The sequence below is a fragment of the Carassius gibelio genome, chromosome A7 (genome assembly GCF_023724105.1).
Source record: "Carassius gibelio isolate Cgi1373 ecotype wild population from Czech Republic chromosome A7, carGib1.2-hapl.c, whole genome shotgun sequence".
Lineage (NCBI taxonomy): Eukaryota > Metazoa > Chordata > Actinopteri > Cypriniformes > Cyprinidae > Carassius > Carassius gibelio.
In genome coordinates, this window is record NC_068377.1 from 10,166,093 (window position 1) to 10,179,848 (window position 13,756).

Here is a 13,756-nt window from a genome sequence, read left to right on the forward strand (position 1 = left end):
CTGTCTCCAGCCCTTCCTCAACTATCCGGCGGTAATTAAACTATGGCACAAAGGCAGAGATGTATAAAGTACTAGAGACCCATACTTGAGTAAAAGTACAAGTGCTCTATCAAAAAGTGACTTGAGTAGAAGTTGAATTGCTCTTTAAGCACCACACTTAAGTAGAAGTACTAAAGTATTCAACATTTTTTGTACTTAAGTATTGCAAGTAGTCTATTTTAAAATTTAAAATAGACTACTTGCAAGTACTGAAAGTACTGAAAGTAAAAGTAGAAGTATTGTGTTATGTAGCTATTAAAGAAAGTAGTCAAAAGTTTGAACATATTGTTTTTACTATTTCAAATGATTAACCTAAAGGACAATCACAATTCCTTTGACTGTAACTTCTTGTAAACAAAAAACGGTTACTAGGGTTAGTTAGCCCAATTTGCAAAATGATGTCATTAATAACTTACCCTCATGTTGTTTCAAACCCATAAGACATCAGAGGGTCATTTAGAATTTTTTGAAGCATCGAAAATACATTTTGGTCTAAAAATAGCAAAAACTACGACTTTATTCAGCATTGTCTTCTCTTCCGTGTCTGTTGTAAGACAGTTAAAAACAAAGCAGTTTGTGATATCTGGTTCGCGAACGAATCATTCGATGTAACCGGGTCTTTTTTTAAACAGTCCACCAAATTGAATTGAATCGTTTTAAACAGTTCGTGTCTCCAATACGCATTAATCCACAGATGAATTAAGCTGTTAACTTGTTTAATGTGTCTGACACTCCCTCTGAGTTAAAACAAACCAATATCCCGGAGTAATTCATTGACTCAAACAGTACACTGACTGAACTGCTGTGAAGAGAGAACTGAAGATGAACACCGAGCCGAGCCAGATAATGACTCGTTCACGAGTCAAGAAACGTTTCTGTCAGACGCGTCTGATTCGTGAACCGTTAGCTGATGATACTGCGCATGTGTGATTTAGCGTGAAGCAAACCGACACATGGAGCATCTGAACCGAACTGATTCTTTTGGTGATTGATTCTGAACTGATTCTGTGTTAATGTTATGAGCCCAGGTGCAGTCAACGCCAATGAAGCCATTGCATCGAGCGCAAAAGAATCGGTGAACTGTTTTCTTCAACTGGTTTATTGAATCGAACTGTCAGAAAGAACTAATGTTACTGGTCATCCGAGAACCGATGCAACCGGTTCTTGACTCGTGAATGAGTCATTATCTGGCTCGGCTCGGCTCGGTGTTCATTTCTCTCTTCACAGCAGTTCAGTCAGCACGCGTAGTCTTCTTAATCGCTTGATTCGCTCAATGATGTGCCAGCTTCATCAAATCTGCCATCTACAGTTCTGGCAGTGGTTTGTAATGGAATGATTCGTAACATTATTATAAATGTAACGAGTAACGATGCAGCACATAAAAAAAATATCGGAGTAAAAGTATTAAACTCAGCGAAAATATGTACCGAAGTAAAAGTGGAAGTAGGAGAAAAAAATAATACTCCAGTAAAGTACAGATACCGCCTTTTAGTACTTAAGTACAATAGTGAAGTAGTTCTACTTCGTTACTATACATCTCTGCACAAAGGTTAGCGGGAGGGCAGCGGCTTCCATCTCCATCCTTTCAGCTCAACGAGGGAAAATCAGTGATGAGTTCTGTGGTGACACTAACTGCCATGAAGAGGACAATAACAAGATGGCCATGGGCCCTTGTTAATCTCTTCTTGGAATCTTGCCCTTGTCCTGTATGCTCGTCTTTTGGTTGGTAAATAATATTAAAATATATAATGGAGAGCAGGTTCGATCATTACTTTTTTGGCTCAGTGGACACAGTCTTGCATTGAAGTGGATTGGTCACGCATCAACATGTGTTTCCTTTGTTTATGCAGACCTACACTCAGTAATGTGCGGTCTGCTTTTGTACATAGTTGTTTGTTGTTCCCTTTTCTTGTTATTTTTTATGCCCTTCAATAGACATCAATATTTGTATTTATTTAACTTTTCTTTTAAAAGGATTATGCGTCTAGGTGGATTGGTATCTAGGATACATGATAACATTTACATGTCACTGGCAGCATGGCATGACATTGTGAGCACACAATGCATGTGCTAAATATATTATCACTGAATGTGAATGGCCTAAATTCTCCTATTAAGTGTACCCGTATATTAGAATATTTGCACCGTAAATCGATTTCCTTTGCCCTGATATAAGTCCCCTTTAAAACAATGCGATGTGACACGTTTTCCGAGAAAGTTATTCATAGCTTAATCAGAGAGGACCAAACCAGTTTTATTAAGGGGCATCACACATCTGATAATATGCGTTGACTGTTTCATGTACCCTATTTTGCAGACTTTCTTCCTAGCTCTTGAGCATTTTTTTCACTTGACACAGAAAAATCCTTTGACAGGCTAGAGTGGAACTATATGTGGGCAGTTCTGCAATGTTTTGGTTTCAGTAAACATTAAATATCTATGATTAATAAGACACTTTACCACTCACCTGAGGCATCAGTCTTAAATGGTAATATTATCCCCTCGCCCCATTCCCTTTACAGCGTGGAAGTGGGCCGGGATGTCCACTTTTCCCTTTATAGTTTTGTTTATCTCTTGAACCATTAGCACAAGCTATTAGGAAATCTGAAGTTCCACCGAGTGGGTTGTTAAGATTCATGACCATAATCATATTGTTTAGTTGAACGCTGATCACATTATTTTATATTTAGATCATTTTGATATGTTAATAACCAATATAATTAAGGAATTTGACCATTTTAGTAGTCTATCAGGGTACAAGATAAATTGGACCTTTTCTGCTTTAATGGCAATTAACAATGTTTTTGCTCTCTCTCTTTCAAATGGTAAATTATCGATAATGTGTCAGTTGCTCCCCCCTCCCTGTTTGTTTATAGGACTTTTCTATTTCTTTCCCGGGACATTCCTTCGAAAATCTAATTTAACCACTGTGTCCTCAGCCGTCTAAAAGACTCATATGTTTTGGTCAGGGTTGGTAAACCGTGTTCTGGGGTTTGGCAATATGTGGGTGGAGTTGTGTGTGTTTTGCGTCAGCACTGATTGTTTCGTGTGGGCGTCTCCTCTAATTCTTCATGATCATCAGCTGCTACTCATTACCCTTCCCTATATATTGCCCTGTCTGGCGTCCTGGACTTCACCCTTACCGTCAAGATTCCCAGTACCACCTGTCTTCCTGTTCGTTGTTTGTGTTATTATTCATTAAATGTTCTAAACTCGCACTTGCTTCATCAACTTCTTGAACAATCATTACAGAATGCTCTGACCAAACGTGGAAGCAGCAAGCACCACTTCTCTCACCAACTTCATCCATCACAGTGTCACCCATATGGATCAGCAGCAGGAGAGTATAGTCAACACCAGAGACGTGGTCCAAGTGCTGGTGACACAGGTGTCTGAGCTTACCCAGCAGATCCACCAGCTGACCTCTCATGCTATACCACCCACACCGCCCATTCCCCGGGACCTCCCCGAAGCCCACTTTTTCTGCAGAACATTCCTAACCAAGCGTTCCATGCACTTTTCCCTACAGCCTCGCACTTTCGAGACGGAGGAGTCCAAGGTAGCATTTGCCCTCACTTTACTCTCCGGCAGGACTGCTTTGTGGGGAATGGCGGTGTGGGAGAACCACCATCCATCCTGCGCCTCGTTCCACTCCCTCTCTGAGGAGATGAGGAGAGTGTTCGACAGTACCGCGGCTGGCAAGGAAGCAGCCCATCAGCTCGTGGATCTCAGGCAGGAAGATTTATCCGTGACGGACTATTCCATCAAGTTCCACACCCTGGAGGCCGCGTGCGAGTGGAACGAGGAGGCGCAGTGGGATAGATTCCTGCAAGGGTTGGCCGACCGTGTTCATAAGGAGATCTACCTCCTCAAGTTGCCAACCAGTCTCAACGGGCTCATTGACTTGGCGCCCCACATGGACGCTCGGATTAACCACCTGGGGGCGCAGACCAGTCACACACGTATTCTCAACATTCTGGAGAGTGGCAACTCGAGTTGAGAAAACATGTTTAGTCCCGTCATCGATCACGAACCCATGCAGGTGGGTAGAGCTCGACTGTCTCAGGAGGAGAGAGAGAGGCGGAGGTCCCGAGCACTATGTCTATACTGCGGTAACTCGGGACATTTCCTACGCATGTGTCCGGTAAAAGAGCCAGCCTGGTAGTAAGTTTGAGGCTACTATCGGGTGGGATCTCACCAACATCTCCTCAACAACATCGTCAACTCTCCTTCCAGTGAAACTGCAGTGGGGCAACAACACTCACACCTGTCACGACCCTTCTGGATTCTGGAGCAGAAGGTAATTTCATTGACACTGTCCTTGCACGTCACCTGAAACTTCCTGTCCTTCCCTTGTCCCGTCAGATCCACGTCAGCACACTCAATGGCCAGGAACTGCCGCACGTCACCTACACCGCTGAACCCATAACTCTCCTCACATCTGGCAACCACACCGAAACCCTATCCCTGCTCCTCATGGAATCCCCTGTAGCACCCATTGTATTAGGTCATCCACAATCCACCTTGTGGAGTGAAATTTGTTATGAGTCTTGTCTGGTTTCTGCTTGTCCTGCTGTGTCTGTTTCTGTCTTACAGGAGTAGACCACGCTTTTGTCAAACGTGCCCTGGGCCTGAAGGAAGTGTTCAGTAAGTCCCATGCTGCTTCTCTTCCTCCGCATCGTCCCTATGACTGTGCCATAGATTTAGTTCCACCTAAGGGCAAACTTTACTCTCATTCTATTCCGGAGAGGGAGGCCATGGAGAATCATATTTTTGATTCTTTGGCATCGAGGTTCATCCGCCCTTCCTCTACTCCAGCGGGGGCGGGATTTTTTTTTTTTGTTGGTAAGAAGGATGGTTCCCTGCGACCTTGTATTGATTACCGAGAGCTGAACAACATCACGGTAAAGAATACCTATTCTTTGCCGTTGATGTCTTCATTGTTCGAGAGGTTACAGGGAGCATCCGTCTTCACAAAATTGGATTTACGTAATGCTTATCATTTGGTCCTCTTCAGGAAGGGGGATGAATGGAAAGCCACCTTTAACACCCCTAGAGGGCAATTTGAATATTTGGTGATGCCTTTCGAGCTCTCCAACTCACCAGGGGTTTTCCAAGTATTTTCCTGTATTTTCCAACCTCAAGAGCTGCTTCGTTTCGGCTCCAATCTTAGTAGCCCCTGATCCCACACGACAGTTCGTGGTGGAGGTCGATGCAACAGAGGTGTGAATAGGTGCAGTTCTTTCCCAATGTTCTGCCTCAGACAACATGATACATCCATGCATGTTCTTTTTTTCTTATCGGTTATCTCCTGCAGAATGTAATTATGACATTGGTAACAGAGAGTTGTTGGCCGTCAAATTAGCATTAGAGGAGTGGCGTCATTGGTTGGAGGGGACGGGGGTACCCTTCATCGTTTGGACCGATCATAAGAACCTAGAATACATTAGAACTGCCAAAAGACTAAATTCCAGGCAGGCTCGGTTGGCACTTTTTTTTCGGTCTTTTTGATCGTACCACCCGGGTTCCAAATATGTCAAACCCGATTCTTTGTCACGTCTTTTTGATCCTTATGAATGCCCGGTGACTCCTGAGTGCATTTTACCTGAGAGTATAGTCGTCTCATCACTCGTATGGGAGGTCGAATCGAAGGTCAAGACGGCCTTAGAAGGGGTAAGGCCTCCGCCCGGGTGCCCACTGAATCAGTTGTTTGTGCCGGAGGAGTTATGGTCCGATGTTATTTAGTGGGGTCACTGCTCTAATGTAGCTTGTCATCCAGGGATAAGCCGCACCAAGTGCTTAGTAAAGCAATGAATCTGGTGGCCACTGATGGCTCTCGACGTTCATGGTTTTGTTTTGGCATGCTCAGTTTTCGCCAGTGGTAAGTCGTCTAACCGACCTCCCGATGGGCTTCTTCACCCGCTGTCTGTCCCTTTGAGACCCTGGTTCCACATCACACTAGATTTTGTTACCGACCTCCCGCCCTCTAATGGCATGATGGTTGTTTTGACCGTAGTGGACCGATTCTCGAAGGTGGCACATTTTATTCCCTTGCCCAAATTACCTTTAGCCAAGGTTACAGCGGTCACTGTTAACGATCACGTCTTCCGGTTACATGGCCTCCTGGTAGACGTGGTTTCTGACAGGGGATCCCAATTTGTATCCAAATTTTGGAAAGAGTTTTGTAAGTTGTTAGGAATGACGGTTAGTCTGTCTTCGGGTTATCACCCTCAGAGCAATGGTCAGTCTGAGCGAGCCAACCAAGATTTAGAGTTAACGTTGCAATGTTTAGTCTCCAAGAATTTTTTTTCCTGGAGCCAACAACTCTCTATGGTTGAGTAAACTCATAACTCGCTACCAGTGTCAGCTATGGGCCTCTCTCCATTTCAGTGTAGCATAGGTTACCAGCCACCTTTTCCTAGTCTGGAATCTGAAGTCGCGACCCCCTCCGCTCATAGGTTTGTCCAGCGGTGCCACCGCACCTGGACCAGAGCCCGCAAGACTCTGCTCCAGGTGAGGGCGCGCACTAAGGCCAAGGCCAGTTGCCACAGGTCGGAGCCTTCTGTTTACATCGTGGGTCAAAAAGTGTGGCTTTTTACTAACAACATTCCGCTCCGTTCCATTTGTAATAAGTTAGCTCCCAAATTTATTGGCCCATTTCCTGTCACCAAGATCATTAGGCCGATAACAGTCCGCCTCAAACTACCTCCGGCGTACAGGAGGATTCATCCCGCCTTCCACATATCCAAAATCAAACCCGTGTTTTATTCACGCATTAACCCATCTACCCCAGTTCCCCCACCGCCGTGACTCATAGATGTGTTCTCATAGACTCATAGTTGGGTACCTGCTTTTCACTCAAGGCTGTGTATAAGCTAATAGGGCAGACTGCATCACAAATGGATGGGACTTTCCCGAGTATGATGTCATAGTAGTGGCAAATCTGGAACTGCTCATGTTTATGATTTATTGGGATTATAAAACAATTAATGGGTGGATTTTTACCATTATAGGCTGGTTGTTTTCACACACTGTGGTCACACAACTGTGCTCAAACACTTTATTTTTGGATTCTATGGCACCTTTAATAATGTTTGCTATCTGGTGAAAAGAGCAATGCAAATTTAGATACAAACTAAATGAAAACCCATGATCAGTAGTCTTACCTGTAGTACTTTTGCCCTCCTTTCCTTTCCATAGCCTTATGAGGGCATGGCTTTGGACTTGAAGAGAATTTGGATTCTCATTTCTTAAATGATTGATCTGTACCTCACTGAATTCAAGCTCTCGAGCCAATTCTAAATGAACAAAAACACATCGGAACTAAATCATGCATTTAATTCAGATCAACAACGCAAAAGTGTCCTTATGACCGTATATATGTGAAACAAAGTTTACAAAAATAAAAAGTAGTGATGATATTTATTACAAACAAATAAAACCATAACATACAACTATCCCAACCTCTTAAACATTTCTATCATTTTAACCACAATGTCTTTTGCAGTGCTGCTGGGTCACTCTTAAACTGTATAATTAATGAGTATAGAGCAGTGGTTCCCAAACATTTTGAAACCAAGGCACCTGTTTAAAGCTTGTATTTATACTTTTACATATAATTATGTATACTTCCTGTATTACTCTGTTAACATCTAAGCTCTCTGCTCACAAGTCACTGTAAATTAATTAACGTAATGACAAAAAAACGTAATGTAAGTTGCTTATTTGATACTTTAAAAAGCTTTTTACCTGACCAGCTGAAACCAAGGTGGTCTGCTATTATAGACAGGCATTCCTCTTTCCTGTCAGCCTCATCCTGTCGATCTACTTAAAATTCCAGCAAAGCAGCAAGAGCCACATTAGCACACAATTTTTACAATTTATCATTTCAAGGTATATATAAGGTCACTGGCTTTCTCATATAGAAAATACATAAATGAAAATTTTACTATACTTTTTAAGCCAACATTTCTGAGCAAATACACAACAGAATCATGGATATATACTGAAAATAACTCTACTATGATATGCAGACTTTAGAAAAAAATATCAACATCTCACAAATTATGTTTTAAATTTAACCAATTCTGTTATAATTTTATATGTAAAAACACTAGATAAATCACCCCACTGCATTTGGTTTTATATTAATGTTGAGACTGAAGTAAGATAAAAGGAAAAGAGTAAGTCACAAACATAGTCCAAACATCAAAGCACCAACATGAAGAGTTGAAGTTAGTTACAAGACAGAGAAGCAACACTTTAATCACTGAGGTGCTGAGGCAGAAGAGAAAGAGATAATGGGCCCCAAGAGATAGGGGATACCTTGACTTTGGATTCTATCAGCAGGGATTCGTTCCATCTGTGTCTCAACAGGGTTGTCCCATCTGGGCCTAATAACCAAGAAATCCTCAGGGAAAGGCGTTTGGAAGTAAGTAAAAGGTTCACTCTCCAATATTGAGGCATTGATGCTGCTGCTTTCATTGTCAGATAAGGCAACAGCCTCCTGTTTGTCTTTCTCTGCCTGAGCTAATCTATCCACTACCTTATGATCTGCCTTTTGACTAACATCTTTAAAAAATAGAATGGACGGTTTGTTTGTGTCAGTTTGTTGGACCTTTTTTTGTTTTGTTGGTGTGGAAGTTTGAACCGGTTGAGCAGGCTTTCCCCTAATTGGTAATATTGAAGGAAGTTTCTTAGTTGTGCTTGATAGGTCAGTGCTTGTTGGATGATTCTGGTCCTTTTTGGCTGTTTTTTTGGTGGAATTACTTTCACAGAAGCTCTTGGCTTTAGGAGACTTTGTTAAATTGGAGGCTATGGATGGACCTGTGTCTTTCTCAGATTTTCTCCTTGATCGAGGTTTCATGGGCAACTTTGACTTCTTGTCCTTGGCAAGTTCTACACATTCAGACCTTAGGGATCTGGCCTTAACAGGAATTCGGGGTTTTGGTTTCTCTTCCTCTTTGGAGGTGGACATATCTTTTCTACGCATAGATGACAGAGATGCTGCATTGTAACGGTTAAAGACAAGTTTACTGTGGGATTCAGTTTTTTCAGGGGATTGGGTTTGTTCTATTACTGAGTGTTGATCATCTGGGGAGGAATCTGAGTACTCTTGGTCTTGTTGGGAACAAACTGATATAGTAACTTTAGACACTGCTGTCTGGACATTGGCTATGTCAATGTCAGAGGAACCAGGACCTGATACAAAATGTTTCTCACTCATAACTTTGTCCGATTTAATCTCTAACATTGTTTCATCCTTCTCTGGGGTTTTGGTTAAAGCAGAAATTTTGGTGGGGGTTTTAGAATCTGAAAAATCTGACTTTGTAGCTGTAGCCAGGTTATCACTAGCAGTAGCATGCACAGATAAATCTGCAGCCTCTTTAAGGAGGTCTTCATCCTCCTCTGCTTTTATTTGCAAAGAGGGGTCACAACCAATCTCATTCTCAGCATCACCGGATGTTCTAACAGCTTCATTACCTCCTTCTTCAGCTATGACTTCTATAATGGGTTGATCTATTTGGTAAAATGCAAAACCTTTCTCCTCATAACTCCTTTTTGTCATGTCTATCGCACCACTTCTTGTCATCTCAAAAAGTTTTCCTTCTTGAAAAAGAAAAGGATTTTGTTCACTTGTTGGTGTACCCTCCTCAGTGGGTGTCAGTGCTGGTGTTGTGTCTGGAGTAGCCCCTTGGGAATGCTGATCTACACCCAGACCCAAGATCTTTTGCTCTTCTTCTTTGAATCGTGCTGCAAATGCATCATCTTCTTCTTGCATTGAATTCCAGGTCTCTGTCTCTGCTTTTGCTGTCACTCCTCTAGATTCAGTCTTAGGAAGTTCGTCCTCAGCATCATCTTCCTCTGTGTCATCATAAATACATATTTCTGGTTTAAACGTTTCATTTGTTTGCCCAATAATAATTAGAATAGAATCTGTATCAAAGCTGCCACTACAAATATCAAAATAAGATGTCCCTGCATGCCTCATGCATTCCCCTTTAATCTCATCCGTTACATTAGACTCTTCCTGACTATATGATTTGCAGTCAACATTTTGGCAATTAGCTGCCTCTTTCTGTTGTTCATGACTATACATTTCTTGAATTCCTTTTGATCTTTTTAAGTTTTGCTCTTTTTGCTCATCAGTTATATTTGCAACCAGATGTTTGCTGTTAGATGCAGTTTTGTTCAGCTGTACTAGCTCTGAATCAACATAACGTTTGTTTTTTAATTTCTCACTATGAGATTCTTGAAGTTGTGGTTTTATGGTGTGCTTTTCTGAGACAGACTGAGGTATCCTCACTGCTGATTCAGCTGAAGATGTTGCACTGTGGGCGATGATTAGTTGAATCTTCTCAGGTGTTTGGGGGCTCTTATGAATACCTGCTGGAAAAGGAGAGGGAGGTTGTACTGATCAGTTCAACAGACCGTGCTATGTCTGAGGCTTATTTGAGTTCACTAAACCCGACATCATTCACAGAGGATGTTTCATGTTTGGATGCAAGCCCAAATAGTTTGAAGCTGTGATTTCCTGCATCATATGCTAACAAGGTCTGAGAGAATTCACTTTTTTTTCACTCTTTTTTCACTCATCTTTTCTATTGTCCTTTTTGTCTTTTGCATCTTGTTCCATTTCATCAAATGTTTTTATTTTGGCAGCCATTTTAAACATCTCTTCCTCTGGAGAAATTTTCCTTTGTGTCAGGCCACACTTCAACTCATCATCTTCTACTGTCTCCTCTGGAATTACTGATGGTTTAAAGGGAACTATCAGGATCATGGGGTCTGGGGTTTTGGGATTGACCTCATAACTTACCTCTACAGAACTTGGTGTGTCAGGTGAGAAAGGACTCTTAACCGAACTTGTCATCAGGGACGTCTGCTCACAACTGTCATCGTCACAACTGTCTGGTGGGATTTCAGGGGGGTTGGAGGTTGTCAGAGGCCCTGTGATCACACTGGGTTGTTCTACTGTAGGTGGAAAAGCCAGGCTGGTTTTAATCTCTATGGGGCTCTTTCTAAAGAGTCACGACATGGGGATTCTTTTGTGGGACTAGGCTCAATAGAGTCTGGGGTTTTATGGGAAGAGTTGTCCTCCATCAAGGGACTACCCTCTAAAGAGTCATTGTGGCTAATAGTAAAAGAGTCATCAGCTACTGGACTAAGGTTCTCTGAATCTTGGTGTCTAAGAGGTAGTACTAAACCACCATGGTCCTGTGTAGCTACTCTTGAGGTCAGAGAGTCAGCAGAGGTTGGTATTGGTTGACCATCAAATGATTTCTCATCACTCAAAAAACACTCTAGTGTTTCAGATGTTTTATTTGTCAGCTTTCGAGATTTAGATGGCTTGGATGATACAGAAACAATGTCCTTATCAACAAAAGTTTTTTCACCTTCAAAGTTCACCCCATATTTCCATGAAAAATAGACATAGACTCACTTTTTATTGGTTCATCCACTGCCTTGCTCGACAATGGATGATGAACTGTAACATCAGATGCCTGATCATTAGTTGTCTTCATCTCAGTAGAAAAAGAAACAGATACTTTACTTGTCTTGGCTTTAGGGGTGACTGCTACTGGTTTTGAGGTCTTTACAAGTAAAGGCTGAGTTGTTTTTTTCGGTGATAATGAGAGGCTACCAGGGCTTGTTTCTGGAGTTGCACCCATGTCCTCCTGTTTGCATTTTTCCTCAGAACTTAATGGACCTTCCAAGTCAGTTAGGCTGGCATTGGGGGAGTCAACCAATGCTTCATGGCTAACTCTGTCAAATCTGTCATCAAATGCACTGTTCTCTGTTTCATTTTCAGGCAGTAGATCTCTGCACTGTTCTGACAAATTTTGAGAAATTATTGTTGTCATGTTTGAGTGATTAAAAGGACCTGCTGACACTATTCCAGAAACCAAAGCCTCACCACTCTTTTCCTGTGGCTGCTGATGACTCTTTTGACTCATATCTTCTTCAGTGTCTTCTGAGTATTTTATGTGAGGACTAATTTTGACTTCTTTTTCTTCATGGTGATCTTCAGACTTTAAAACATCAAGAGACACTTCTTCGTGTGAGGGTGCTTGGGGAAGACTTTGTGACTTTGTGAGGAAATGCTCTTGTTAGTTCTCTCACAGACAAGGTTTCTTTTAGTCTCCCAAGCTCCGAGCTTGGTGACCTAGTAGGAGACTGTTTCTGGGGGGAGGAAGTCTGTTTTTTCATGCCTGATGTTTTCTGATCTTTTACAACTGAAGAAGACTTCCCGGCACTTTTACTTGCAATGCTTTCTTTTGTTCTAAATGACTGGCTTTCATCTGTGTGCCCTTGAGGCCCTTTTCTTCTAATGGGCTTTTTTACTTCTGTTGTATGGGCCTTAGTGTCTTTTCCCATTGTAGGGACTATTTTCCGACCACCTCGGCGCAGAACAACCTCAGTGAACCTTTGCTGTAATGGAGGCTCTTGGGATGTAGGCCTAGATATTTCAGGTGCATCCAATAAGCATTCCTTAACTTCAGCACTTGGAACAGTCTCTATGCCAGGCCTGTCCCTAGAACCCTTTGTTCTCTGTGATCCTCTGTTGACTCGAACTTCTTTGAGAAGTGATTCCTGAGATTCAAAGGCAGCCATAATTTTTGCCTCTTCAATTTCACTTTCTGTAAGGAGAACCCACTCCTCATTCTTCCTGTATGGACGATCTTCCGTGTCATATGTTCCACTTCTCAGAATTTCACTAACTTTCTCCAAATCCTCTTTGACTTTTTCCATTATCTCAAAAGGCTCTACTGACACCTCCTCCACCCTCTTATCTAAATAATCCCCTTGCATGAGACCTGTTTTCACTGAGGAATCAGTGGTCAGAATAGCAGTCATTTCGATAAGATCTTGTTTCATGTCCGACACTTCAGAGAGTAAATCTGGACTTGCAAGAGCAGGAGAGTCTCGGATCAATTGTGTTTTCAGGAATGATGTTTCAGTTTTTTCAGTGTCTTCATCATCTTCAATTTGGATGACATTTAAGGAGCAAATTAAGCAAAAAATAAAGGGACAGAGATTGGAAAAGGAGATAAGGGATAAATTCAGAGTTTTAATGGCCAGAAGGCATCAAGATGACAAAAAGCAAAGAGGACTCTGGGATAATTAGTGGAGAGTCTAATGGACTTGTGGGACAATAACAACTGCAAAGCAAATTCTAATCAATTTGTAAAGACAACAGAAGAATAAGCAGGAAATTTACTTGTTCACATTTAGTTCAACAAGCCAACCCAAAAACTGAGACATGTACTGAAAAACAGTGGCACACAGTAAACATTGATCATGTATAACTCATGTCTACAGAAGAAAGAGAGAGAGAAAGAGAGAATTCAAGACAGAACTTAATACAACTAAACTCATTAAAACATTTTTTTTTAAATAATAATAATAATAATTTCACTTTTAGTTATGATTAAAAAACATTCTGCTTATGCACACACAAACACATGCACACAAGACAGCATTCAAAATACTGTTATAAAAGCTGTCATTTCGTAAACTAACAAGTTACTGTGTACTAAGTTTCATGTAGTAATAGATGATTTTACTTACATCTGAACAATAACCTAATGTATGTATTATACTTATAGGTCAAATTATATGTTGTGGTGATTTGATACTCTCTATAGCAATAGTAAGCAAACTATACAATGTTAACATCCAACAGATAAAGACACATATCTACAATAAATAAATT

General features: G+C 41.5%; 1 pseudogene; it reads right to left on the bottom strand.

Moving 5' to 3' along the window:
* The window catches only part of LOC128016396 (ankyrin-2-like), a 63,653-nt pseudogene that overhangs the window by 17,916 nt on the left and 31,981 nt on the right, over positions 1–13,756 (bottom strand).